Source organism: Anser brachyrhynchus (genome assembly GCF_964034855.1).
Source record: "Anser brachyrhynchus genome assembly, chromosome: 9".
Classification (NCBI taxonomy): domain Eukaryota; kingdom Metazoa; phylum Chordata; class Aves; order Anseriformes; family Anatidae; genus Anser; species Anser brachyrhynchus.
In genome coordinates, this window is record NC_137703.1 from 19,152,066 (window position 1) to 19,165,819 (window position 13,754).

Below are 13,754 nucleotides of genomic sequence, written 5' to 3' on the forward strand. Positions count from 1 at the left end.
AATGAGACAGACATTAGCTAGGTCCACAGTTAGTACAGAACTGTGCAAGAGAGACAGTATTTAAATCCAGTCATCTTTGACTGCAACATCATGAAGGACCCCCTCAGAAAATCCCCAATGAAGAAAATTTGTAAGTCCATAGGGAAAGGTGTGGAGGTTGGGGTATATGAAAGAAGGTAGAAGAGCATTTCTAACCCAAGAGCTTGTGTAATAAATAATAAAAGATTCCAAGAAGTAGCAACAATAATATATGACCAATTAGGAGAGATTCTCTAGGAGGTTGGAATAGCTGTGAAAAAGAGAAAATCAATTACCTAAAATGCCAGGCAAAGAACATGGTGTAGGCTAAGAAGAAACTGTTGGCTCTAGCTAGACTTTACTAGCAGACAGAGGAAAACCTTAAGAACATCTGCATGCATATGCAAGCACCATGCAAGCACTTCAGGAGTACAGAGGGTCAGTCAGCCCCAAGAGATTAATTAGCTTTGAAACTCATCTCAGTCAAAATTCCGAAATAAATTGCACATATTCATTCCACTTACATGCCTGAATAAATTTCCAGTCAATAACCAGATAAGAATGAAAAGGTAAGAGCAAGCCTGCTCGCAGTCTGAGGACCTCGCCTGTTACCCAGCTTGAGGAAGCTCCCTGCACACCACGCCAGGTTTGTAACAAGTGCAGACTGTCACTTGGGGACAGAGGAAGAGCTCTCTTAAGTTTGAGCTTGAGAAATAAGTTAACCCTGCTTTTCTTTCTTTACTTTCTGCTATGTCTTTCTAAGCTTCTAAAGGGAGGATATTTATGTTGGCTCTCTGAATAAAAACTTCCATTAATCTTAAATTGGCACCAGTTAAGCTTGATTTTAAGATAAATGGCTCAAAAAAAAAAACATTCTATTCATCTAGACAGAGCAAACCTCTTAGAGTCGCTCTGTCAGAGTCTAGAGCTCCGAAGACACTGACGCTGTACGGAAAAGGCAATATAATTCCACCGAGCGCCAAGAACAAACATAGGCCACGCTGGATGTGCAGAAAACATCTTCCGGCTACTACTCATTAACCAGAAAAGCTTTACTCCCACCATAAGACAGTGGAAAGAGCCTGAACTTCGGTGGTGCCAGAAGAACATGTCAAAATATGTATGGGCAAATGCTTGAAGAAATAATGGTTTTGTGCTTTTGAAAAACCTCTGAAGAACTTGGGTCAGGACTGTAGGATACAAAGAAAGCAAATTTCTTTTGAAACTGCCCTTTAAACAAAGTCTTGTTTCAGCACAGATCTGTTTACTTTCAAAGATCTTTCCTTTCTTTCCCCATGAAAAAAATCTCTAGCATTTAAATGCATACTAGCGTTTAAAGAATTAAAGTGTAAAAATCCAAAGCCAGAATGAACTAATTCAAGAACTGAGCATATCCCAAGACTGACCGTTTGCCTAAGTTTGCCATTAAAATGAACAAATGAACTTACCAATATTCAAAAAAATAAACCAACAGGCACACCACAGTTTATGAATACAGTTTAGTCATGTCAGTGATAGGGGACAGTAACTGCGTTAGGATCAATAGGAGTCATTCCTCATGGTCTGGATTTTAGTTTACTCGATACCTTAGCAATGAGAATGTTTTCCACGTATCTTCTGGAGGACTGCTTGGCAAAATGGCAAAGTTTTTTTATTTGTATGATAAGCAACTAGCACTGATTTAATTGTATTATGCAGTTCCAGAAAAAAATGGAAATTAATGTCTACAATGAATGCACTCTCCCTGTGCAATTAGACTGTAATTGAGTCCTTGGTAATAGCAAAGTGTCAGGAAAAAAAACCTGTAAACAAACAATCTGAGAAGTAACATGTCTAACTGTACAACTTCACCAGCAATAAAACTAAGCGCTTCACTTTTTGCAGCGGCAGAACAATTTACAAAATATCTTCACTAGGACACATTTGGAGAATGGAACAAGAAAAAAATTGCAGTATTTTCAGATTTCACTATACGAAAAATAACAAAAGATGTGTAAAAATTTCCTGCAGGACTAAAGATACTAAAGAAACCTGCTTTTTGAATAGACTCCTCATTCCACTGCAAGCCACCATAAAAAAAGTTTGCTTTTTTCTTAAGAAGGAATGAAGTATAAGCTAGAACTTTATAGCAATTTATCAATATATCAAATCATCATTAACATCTAGAACAACACAAATACTTTAAAGAATTTGATTTCATAGCATTCGTTTCATAATTGTTAATAAAGATCCACCTTCAAGTTCAACAAAACCCTCAGTACAGGACCATTAGTTAAACAAAAGCAAATATCTTTAAAGAGGTGATCCTATTTAGCCATCACTTACAGCTGCCATTCACTTTACAACAGAGGAACTGGCCAAGACAAAGCCTTTATCCAGAGCCATCCAAGTGCCAGACCCTGAAGTTATAGCAGCATCTATGCAGGAAGAGATCAGTACAAGCATCAGGCCAGGCCCTTGCATCCGTAGCAAAGATGCTTGCATCTACATTGCTTTCTCAGTGGAAAAACAAACAAAACAGCTCAAACCTCATTATATGAATAACCACACTTAAGCTAAAAAAATCTCTCTGCTTCAATTCAATAATGCAATTCCCAGTTTATATCCAAAAATAGTTCTGAATGAATATGTGTATGACTGAAATCACAGTTTAAGGTAAAACAAACAGAACAATATATCTTCTGCATGAGGTCTAACGGAAAATAAAAGAAGTCTTTCCATTAACATCAATCGTAACAATTATGCATGTTCCTTACCTGTTTCTTCCTATGAAAAGTTGGTAAAAATGTTTATCAAGTTCCCTCCCAGCTAGCATCAAAAGCATGAAGTGCCTAGGTCCAGAGTCTCCCACATGCATTTAATTCTTGTCTCATCCTCTTCTACTGGAAATCTTTGACCATTACAGAGTCCGGACACCTCTACAACTATAAAATATAAAAGAAATACCTGGGCCCCCCAACAGTGTCCTCTTCAAACAGATACCAGAGAGATGCTCACAGTTATGCCATTCCTATGCAGATAAATGTTGGTTAAATATGAAACTGTCATCCAGCAGAGAAATCAGATACAAATTTGTGTTTTAAACACTTATGGTCTACAATAAAGTCTTGTAAAGTTTTAAAAGAGCAGAACCTTCTACAATAGATAAAATAACTTCTCATCCACTATCAGTATGATGTCATACCATGCACATTAAGGTCTGCACAAGCTGACACAACCACTAAGAATGAAGGGCTAAATCCTCCAGTAGAGAACAGCAAAGTGCCCAACGTATTCAACAGGAGGTCCACATGCTTTGGTTTATTTAGAATATCCAGTTTTAAGACTTGATCTAATAAATCTAATCTCATCTACAATTCTGTAGGCTTGCTATGAGGTGTTGGGAGCTGGGGGTCAGCCTCTTCTCACAGGTAGCTAGCGACAGGACTAGAAGGGAATGGCCTCAAGTTGCACCAGCGGAGGTTTAGGTTTGAAATTAGGAGACATTTCTTCTCAGAAAGAGCAGTCAAGCATCGGAACAGGTTGCCCAGGGAAGTAGTGGCATCACTCCCCCTGGGGGTGTTCAAGGAAAGGTTGGACCTTGTGCTTAGGGACATGGTTTAGTGGGTGACATTGGTAGTATCATGATGGTTGGACCAGATGATCTTGGAGGTCTCTTCCAACCTTAATGATTCTATGATTCAAGTTTTCGGCAGTAAGCAAATTGCAATTCACAGAATGGCTGAGGTTGGAAGAAACCTGTGGGGTTTATCTGGTCCAACACTCTGCTCAAGCAGGGCCTCCCACAGCTGGCTGCCCAGGACCACGTCCAGATGGCTTTTGATTGTTTACAAAACTAACCGTTTTGGATGACAGCCATGTTAATATGCGTTAATTCAAAATGCAGCACATCTAGCAACTGCTAAAAGTACATTTGTGTTGGCCAGACTTAAGGAAGAATTTATTCACAACGTTCCATTCTGCATAATGTCACAATGCTGATGTGTTCTGCAAGTCTCAGACTATGGTACAAATCTGTACATATAAGTTCTGTGTTTTACCTTTAGCTTTATCATCAATTGATAAAACAGGATTTAAATAAGCTCTGTATCTCTGGCCAAGAGAAGCGTTAGGAAATAGCTTTATTCAGAGCTACTTTCAGATTTTGCAATTTTAAGCACAGATGCTGGAATGTCTTTTAAAGAAAGATCTAACACTAGTGTTGAAAGTCAGCTTTTACACTTCACTACAACTAACTCATCTCCCTATATTCCATATTTCCTTTATAAAGTTAAGGTATATCACTAAGACATGCAGAAAATTCACAAGGATTTGCTCAACTATTTTTGACGGATCACAGCACTTTTCTAGCTTTGTGATCTCCATCACGACACTTTTACACAGAGGCTTAAAGTATACATTTGAAAATATGTATGCTATTCACAGTAGCAACATATCATTTTAATTGCTTATATAGGTTTCATCTACTTAACACATTTAGGAAGGTATTAAGAAAAAAAATCTTGTAACTACTTAAAATTCTCATCATAAGCCTCTCTACAAATTAACAGAAAGCTAAGACAACCCTACATCAAAAGGAGTTTCATCTGAAACTCAATACAAGTCATTCAAGCCAGGGTCTTTCATCAGTCTGAGTAAAACTAGAGACAGTTGAATCTCGTCTTCTGGTTTTCTATTATTAACCAGAAGAAATACGCAGTTAACTGAGTAAGCCCAGTTCATCCATCTACGGCATCTGAGGAAAGTCTTTTCCACAGAAAGTCTAAATTGATCAGTATAAAAAGAATATAGAGCCTATGACAACACTTCCTTTGATACTGAGGTGTATCTATTCGGAGCATAGAAGACTTCAACATTAGAAAAGAAGAAACAACCTGTTTTGGGGAACACACCTGTATTAGAGAATCCCAATCAAGTAGACTTTCTGAAGAGCCATGAAGTCACACCTGCAGTATTGAAAAGAGAACAAACACTGTCAGCTTTAAGAACCTATTCAGTTCAAGTTTTGTAGCAGCAGAAAAACTATTTTTGTTTTAATCATCAGGAAAAAATGGGCAGTATAGCAATAATCCTCAAAAATACTCAGTTTCATGTGTCTTGGAATATTACAGTATTACCCAGAACTGCTGTGCTTCCCTCTCCTTCCTTAGGCTAATACTGTCCCATTATCAGATCATATATAACAAAACTATTAGCTGATGTGCCTCCTCTATTATATGACGATCTATTGGGTTTTCTTATTCTACCACACATACCCCACATGTGTTATAATAAGCTTCTTCTTTGTCATTAGCTTCTAACACATTGAACAGAAACATGCATAACTCAGTAGCTCTGATGCCACGTGTTCAGTTTCTTGAATAGAGATTAGAATAGTACCAGCCCATTACAAAACTGACCAAAAACATTGATGGAAGCTATAATCTGCTTTCCAAATCAAATCTTATATGAATATTTTCCTTTTTTTTTTTCCCTCCTGAACTATCATCCTAATTATCTGAACAACGTGAACAACTTTGTTTTCTGGACCCCAGAATTATTATTAAGACTCCTTAACACACCTTCAAGAGACTGGAATTTATCAATAACTATTGTACAGCAAACAATGCAGATGTAGCACTGGATACTGTATGATAGACTGAGTAATTTCAGTGTCCTAACAATTTAGAGAAGTCACATCATTTCTGGGTGCTCAATGATTTGTGAAAGTCTTTAAAAACATACTATCCTGACTATCTTTTCAGTTCTCAGCACTCTGACAGACTACAGCTCAAGGGAGCTATCCAAAGCAGCAACAACAAAAAATCAGTTTAGAATAAACTAGAAATCAGATTCTTGGGGAGATCATAAGACGCTTACTCACCTTAATGAATGTACTCATCAGTCTTTCCAATTCTGAAAGAGTCATCAATATATTCCTACAAAACAAAGAAGTTTTACATGCAAGATACGAAATAATTTATGAAACATAAATCAGGTCCATTTAATAATGGAACACAAGCCCAACAATGGAGGGTATTTAGTCCACAGATGAAGAGCAGTTAAAAGGACTACAAATACAAAATGAGAGAAAGTGTAGGAGATTTTATTGATCGGTATCTACTATCGTAACCTAAGTTCCAAATTTCCCTCAGGCAATGCATAGAGTAATTCACTGAATTCTATTCCCTTTGTAAATACAAGAAAAAAACAATTCCATCTCCGTAATATCCATTTACTGTTAGAACATTGTTTAGATAGTACAGATATCAGCACAGTTTCCTTCAAAATCAACTGCTTACTCATTTAAGAGCATCCATGCTGAAAATGAGTATGACCTAGTATAAAACGTGGATCACCTATTTGAATTCAATTTGTTTCTTCTTCTACATACTACAATTTTGAAACATTTCACCACCAAAACGCCCATTCCGAATTAGCCTTAGGAGATTAAAAAAATGCTGCAGAACACCAATTCAACTGAGTGAAAGTACTGACATCACCACCAAGACTGGTTTCACATTCCAAAATACAGGTACGCATTCTTAAAGCAAAAGTTGTTCTCAGCTTAATAAAAAGAGAGAGGCTTCTTTTACTTACATGCAAAATATATAAAATGAATCACAGAGTGGCCTGGGTTGGAAGGGACCTCAAAGACCCCAGGCTCCAGCCCCCTGCCCTGGGCAGGGCCCCCTCCCACCAGCCCAGGCTGCCCCCAGCCCCATCCAGCCTGGCCTTGGGCACTGCCGGGGATGGGGCAGCCACAGCTGCTCTGGGCAGGCTGGGCCAGTGTTCCACTATCCTTATAGTAAAGAACTTCTTCCAAATACCTAATTTAAATCTACCTTCTTTTAGTTTAAAACCATTACCCCTTGTCTTCAGCTGCATCCCAGAGAGCCAAGCAGAACAAAAATCCCTCAGAGTCTCCCACAAACGGTTCCTAAATGGACCTACCTAAGATCATACCACCAATCACTCCAGCTCCTGAAGCATCCAAACCAACTCTATTCATTCATTTCCCCCCTGTTTTAGGTTGGTTCTGTTATTTTTAAAGCTGCCTATTTTCTCCATGGGGTAACTAATAGCAGAGTTTGCCTGAGGTAACCTGACAAAGTCAACTCAATCTTACTATGAATAGCCCAGTAGCAGGACATTGTTGACCTTAGCAAGTTTACCTCACGGAAGGTCAAACAATCTCACCTATGCTGTGCTCACTGACCTGGGCCAGCTCCTGATTCATCACTTGCTCTCCTGGAGCTGTAAGAAGCCAGTCGCAAAAGTAACCCCCAAAAGCAGTCAGGGCAGCAACTCAGCCACCCGGCAGGGACTGTCCTCTTTCTCTGAGGCAAGCGTGCCACGCTCTGCTGGCCCCACCACTGCTGCTCAGATCGCCAACACGGATCTGGAGCGATCAGCAAACACAAACTGACTTCCTCACGTCTACTCCTTCACGCGAGCAACAAACCCTGGCACAGAGCTAAGTTCAACCGCCAGCAGGGCGGGCACCTTTTGTGAAGAAAAAAGAGGTGCCAACGCAGAAACACATCTGTGATGGACAAGACTGCTGCAGCCCGTGCTGGGATCTTTTGTGAAGAGGCTAAATGCAGTCTCCTTTACCTGTCCCATGAGAGTTTCCAGGCATTGTTCCTTCCAATACTACAATAGGTTTTGTGTACTTTTTTAAAGGTGAACTAAAATGCTTTCTATTAAATGTAAATTTAAGGATGTTTGATTTTCTTTCTAAATAGAAAGCTATTTCTGAGGGGATCTGGAAAAGTTATTAAGCAAGAAAACAGTGATAAGAACTCTACGTTTGCATAAGTCAACTCTTCTCCTCTGGGGGCAAAATAACAAATATGATACATCTGAGAAAGCACTGTCACAGACCGGAGGGAAAAATTAGCATGCTCCACCATCCAGTTAAATATTTCACTACTAAAGCAGAACTGTATTTCAATTTTACTATTAGGTGAGAACTCCTCTCCGGGGGATGACGACAGCAGAATTGCACCACGTTGTATTACGTTTACAGAAGGTTCAGGTGAGTGCTGCTCTTTCAAGATGACTACAGCTCATGCCTGTTACTGCAGTCAGAATGGAAGTCCCATTCTGGAAGACTCTACGGCAAGTCATTAATACACCCCACAAAGCACAGTCACCTAACAAACATGATGTACTTGTCCTGCAAGCTGGATATATTAGTACAGAGACATAAGAGATCAAATCACCCAGGAACCCATGGCAGAGATGTAATTGAGAGCAAAGAAGTGCTTTATGTACTGCAGATCTTTGTACAATTAAAGAAACAAAGGAGCAGAGGCATAAAAGTACATGAAATAAGGTCAAGCACAAAAGTCATACCAAGATACAAAAGAGGGAAGGAATAAGGAGAACAGGTAGCACGACCAATGAAAAATACAAGTACTGGACATCCTGAACACTTCATCTTGTATCCCTAAGCTTCAATTATGCCAAATACAGGTGTTGTTTTACACAATTTAAGGACAGCATGTTGGAAAGATGGTATAGCATTGGTTCTACATTAAAAATGCCAGTTTGACACACCTATACAAGGAACTCTCCAACAATTCTATCTATAGAAAAAAAAATCAAGCACTAAAAGTTACCACAATATACTCAACAACAGCTGAAAGCAGAACCCCAAAGCCTTTCCCCATCATTTTGGCATACAAACACACTCTCCTCCCCACTGTCGCATCTTTTCAGGATGAACATCAGTCCGTCCTGCCCAGAACTTCTGCAGTCATGCTCAGTACTTGTACTCCTTGTACTCCTGCGCAGAGAAATGGGCTGCTCTGTGTTTCTCAGTTTACCTGTCATGTATACAGCATGTTAAGTCTCTATCCCTTCAGCAGTAAAGCTTTGCTTTCTACTGGGAGAAAACGAAGAAAAGCGGATCGTACTCCATGGTTATTTATCTCAAGAGAGGTAAAGCTAGCCTTATTTCTTACCATGCCCTGGAAGTGAAGTCATTTAAACCAGACTACCAAAACAAGCCAGAGGAATCAGAAGGCTTCTCTAAGACTTCCACATACTATTTCAGCAGCATTTGAGCAACAGCTGAGAACATCTGTACAAAGCTTTCTTGGCCTTACAGTGGCTCTCACTCACACAAAAAAAATCTCATAATCTCACTGGTGTGCATGGTGGCGAACACACACTCCCAACCTATTGCCTGTGCAGCTTGCAAGAAGGTCGATACACTGCTGCTGTCCGTCAGGAACTCGGCAAGAAGCACAGACAGCCACATAAGAGAACCTTGTACCGGACTGGTACAAGTCTAACGCAGGCAGTTAGACATAAAGATCATATCTACACTTGAAGGATAACCTTTGAAATACCAAACAGAGGCACAAGAGCCTGATCTGCCCGTGTACTAGCACTGCTGGCAGGCAGAGCACAAGCAGGCTGCACAAGCATGCCTGCCCAGTGATCTACTAAGCCACTTACTGGAGTACCAGATCACCGCGCATGTGCTCAGACATGTGGATTCCCATGTGTTCGGGTGCTTCCCTGCCACATGGCGCTGCTGGTTCACTGCCAGCAGGAACAGATCGTGCTCCAAAGAGTAGCTTCTGAGCCTCTCCTCCGCCTCTGCAGGCATACCCAAACCCTCTGATCCTCCTTCATTTCAGTCTTCTGCCACTCCGTCTTTCGCAAGAGTGGCCAGGGGTCACAACATCTCCCAGCAACAGATCACAAAATCAATAGCCCATGAAGTGTGTTTCTGACAGCCACCTTCTCTTCTCCCACACCCTCTAAACATGCTTCACAGAAGGAAGTATTTCACCTGTAGCTAAAAAAAAATAAGCTTCTCTCTGCTTGTCAAAAGGTGGACTCATTCTTGACTAGGCAACAGCCAGGAAGCCAAAGGTTTGCCTTACTACCAACAGCACAGGAGGGAGCAACATTCTGGCCCCACCACGGCTGCATTTCAGCTCAGGGAACAGTTGGGAAGCGGGAGAGGGGTCAGGCACCTTTACGCACTACACAAACCATCAGCAAGCAGCATTACTATTTCCCGCACCCAACATCACCTGTACCAAAACCACAAGTCAAAGCCCTTCAGAATCGCAGAATTAGTATCTGTTATTCTTTGTGATATAATTGACCTATTTGCTGTTCAGTGCTTGACAAGAGAGGTTAACATAATAACTAGTCAAGCAGTTTCAAACTTGCGCAACGGGGACATAACTGGATGCGGACAGTACGAATGCAGCAGGATAGATAATGCAGCTAAGAGTTTCTGTAATCCACCGTCCTCAGACAGGAATTCTAGGCCATGCAACCACCACTGGACACTAAAATTCCTTTTCAGAAACACCTGATTATCCAGTAATTATGATGTGGTAACGGTATCAATATAATGCAGTGGCTACAGCACACTCACGCCAAGTATTACACAACACCCCAGTAGGAACATGACGTTCCCTTTTAACATAGGCCAACAACAGCAACCCTATATAAAACACTATAGTTGATCTAGACTAGTGATAATTTACTTGCTCTACTGGTTAGTGACGATTTACTTGCTTTTCTACTACACCACACCAAATATACCTCATCCCACAGTAACTTGCCCATGTGCCTATACTTTAAAAGGTTAAAAAAAATATCTTTTCTACAGCAAAGTGCATTTTAATATTGTAAAGGTGTTAGAGGAATACAGGTGTGGCAAGAACCCAGGAAGAAAAAAATTGGTTTATCAGTCTGCATCTAAAGCAAACACTTCCTGGTCATAACAAAGTCTGAGGTAAAAGAAAAGTCTAGAACTTTTACTCCACTTACTCTGATCTCACACTGTGGCGCACACACAAAAAAGTGATTTTTCACAGGGGAAATTTATTACTATAAAAGTGTACTATCCAGGGACAGACTCAAATAAGCTTATTTGAAAGCTGAGACTGTTACATATTTTAATCGTAGTGACTGAGAAAAGAAGTGGGGAAAAGGTATTACGCTAAGCGCTACCGTGATACGCTGTCTCTTTATGACTCCCTGTGGAAATATAAAAGGAATACAAGTAAAGTGTGAAAATGAAGATTACTTAGATTTTCACAGATTGCATTCGTGTTAAAACAAACATAGGAAGTTTACAAGTCATAGCAACTGACAAACAAAAGTGTTGGCAACACCACTTAGTCTCGGGATCACAAACGAATCCAGAAAACTTGCTGAATCTGAAGAAAGTACACAGCAGCCAAAATCCTTCTCTCCGCAGCCTCATGTTCTGATTAAGGCAAGCTAAGTTACAGGGCAGGGCAGCTTCTCACCACAAGGAGCTGGACACTGCTTTACTTGGGTAGTTGGCAGCTTGGGTGTCCTCCCTTCTACCTTCAATTAAACACCTGGAACAGCCCAACACACACCAAAACTGAAGGATATGACTTTCTTCTTTCACCCTAGGCCACAGGTCCTACTTTTTAATTTCGTGTCTAAGATAAGCAACCTGCTCAGACCAGCAGCAGGCCAGAAGAAGGACTCCACACCTCAGGACAGTGCCCTGATCACAAGGCTAACAGCAAAGCCCGCACCAACTGAGGACACTGTGCGGTCCTCCAGTAAAACTTGCTCACTTTGCAGAAACAAAGCAAGCTGCAGTAAGAAACAGCAAAAAGACCAGAGCAGCATGCAAACACACACAAGCATAAGCAAGAAAGGACCTGATGTTACAGCACAACAGTGGGGGCACTCTCGGTGACATGAACCCAGTTCTAGGCCCTGCTCCTGAATTTTGTATTTGAGATCCACTGCGTAAAGCGTATACACAGCACTGGGAGCAAGGGTAAGAAGACTAAGGACAAGTGTAGACACTGAGGCACTCCAGAAGGCATGAAAAGTTTCAGTTTTAGCAAGTTCAATGGCCTCAAGCAATCCAATAAAACTTAGAGACACTTACAGAATACACCACGTGCTTAACTGACAGCTTGGCATACTTCGGTTTAATAAAAAAAAGTATGTTAAATGCAAATGGTTAATTTTGTTAAGTCGATATTCCTCACTGCCATCACAGTGATGAGTTTGGATTTTACCTGGACAATAATCAAAGGCCAGCGCTAAAAATTTGCTGTAGTTCTGAGAAGTGATAACTAACTTTAACTCTCATCTGCAAAGAAACTTCGTGGTTGAAACAACCCTGGCAACTTGAAACTGATTCTCACTGGACTAAATCAGTTTCTGACTCTGCTTTTGACTTGAGCAGACAGTCTTACTACCGGAAACGTCACAAGATTTCCACCTTTTCTCCTTTATTTGTGAATATGAAAGCAGTAGCTACTCAGTGGCAGATGCACAAGCCGGCACGCCTCTGGGTCTTACATCTGGAAAAGAAAAAAAATGAAGGGACCTCTTACAGCCTAAGGGCCACGGCCAACGCACTTCTTGAAAACCCTCCGGACGCGCCGCCCTAAGCAAGCTGCGGCGCTTCCCTCCAACCAACTCCAGACCCTCCCAGCTCCCGCAGCCCCCCCGCTGGCCCCCCGGGGCCCTCCCCCAGCCCCGCAGCGCCGGGCCGTGCCACCCGCCCGCCGCCGCCCCGCCGAGCGGCGCGCACGGAGCCGGCCTTACATAAACCGTTTTGTAACCGCACATGGAGCGGCACGCCGCCGCCCTCCGCGCCCCGCCGCCCCCAGGCGCGGCACGGCCACGGCCGGGACCCGCCGCCCGCCCACCTGTGGCTGCGGGCACGGCGCCGGGGCGACCCCCCCGGCCCGGTTCCCTCCCCCCCGGCTCCCGGTGCCGGAGCTCCCCGCTGTCGGCCCGGCCACCCCCCGGGCCCCGCCGCCCCCGACCCGAGGCGCTGTGAGGGGAGCCCCGGGCCCCGCGGCGGGGAGGCCCCGAGGGGCTGGGGGGGAAGGGGGGTGCAGCGGGGGGCCCGGTCCCGCCCCCGCGGCGGCCGTTACGTAACGAGGGGCCGGGGGCAGCCCGCCCGCATCCCCCCCTCCATCCCGCCGCGCTGCCCCATCCCCGGCTGCAGGGCAGCGCCCGCCGGGCCCCGACTCACCGCGCGTCCCCCGGCCCGGTCCGTCCCGGCGCAGCCCTGCCCGGCGCGGCGCGGCGCAGCCCGGCCCCGACTTCATACAGGCAGAAACGTGACCGGCCGCCCGGGGCCCGCCCCCGCCGCGCCGCCATTGGCCGCCGGAGCGTGACGCCCGCTGCCGAGCACGGCGGGGGCGGGGCGCGCTGCCCGCCCATTGGCTGCGCCGCACGCCGCTCACTTTACATAAGCCTCACGTGTGGCACCATGTTTCCAGCGGCCGCAACCGCCGAGACGGGCCCTCCCCCACCCACCGCCGCCCGCGGAGCCGCCCGTGACGTCAGCGCGCGCCCGGCGAGGGGCGGGGCTTAGGGCGGGGGGCGGGCGCGGCGGCGGCTCCGTGAGGGGCCCGGGCCAGGCCCTGCCAGGAAGAGCCGTGGGGCGTGGGGGCGGGAGAGGCCTCCCAGATCTTCTGTCCAGCCTTCCCCTACCACCAGTGTCACCCGCTAACCACGTCCCCCAGCACCTCCTCGAGCACCCCCAGGGACGGTGACGCCACCACCTGTCTGGGCAACCCGTCCCGGTGCCCGACTGCTCTTTCTGAGGAGAAATGTCTCAAAACAAGCCGAGCTCCCTCAGTAGCTCCGTGGACGTGATAGTTCATCCATGTTCGGAGCCTCCTTTGCCTTCGTCCTCATACGTGGCTGCAAGGAGAAGGAGCAGCGGACGTGCCAAAGCGCTGCCAGCCCTGGTGTAACAG

At 44.1% G+C, this 13,754-nt stretch overlaps 1 protein-coding gene across 12 annotated transcripts in view; it reads right to left on the reverse strand.

Annotated features, from left to right (window-relative positions):
- The window catches only part of PER2 (period circadian regulator 2), a 47,239-nt gene extending 34,099 nt beyond the window's left edge, over nucleotides 1-13,140 (reverse strand). For 2 of the 12 annotated variants that reach the window (XM_080605172.1, XM_080605176.1), the window contains exons 1-4: nucleotides 13,022-13,140; nucleotides 5,882-5,936; nucleotides 4,911-4,964; nucleotides 2,965-3,028 (exon numbers count right to left, since the gene is read on the reverse strand). The gene's annotated coding sequence lies outside the window, so the exon portion shown is untranslated. Of the gene's footprint in view, nucleotides 1-2,343; nucleotides 3,029-4,910; nucleotides 4,965-5,881; nucleotides 5,937-13,021 lie in introns of all 12 variants that reach the window. The other 10 variants (XM_080605179.1, XM_080605175.1, XM_080605177.1 and 7 more) reach the window with 7 other exon arrangements.
- Between the last annotated feature and the right edge of the window lie 614 nt (nucleotides 13,141-13,754).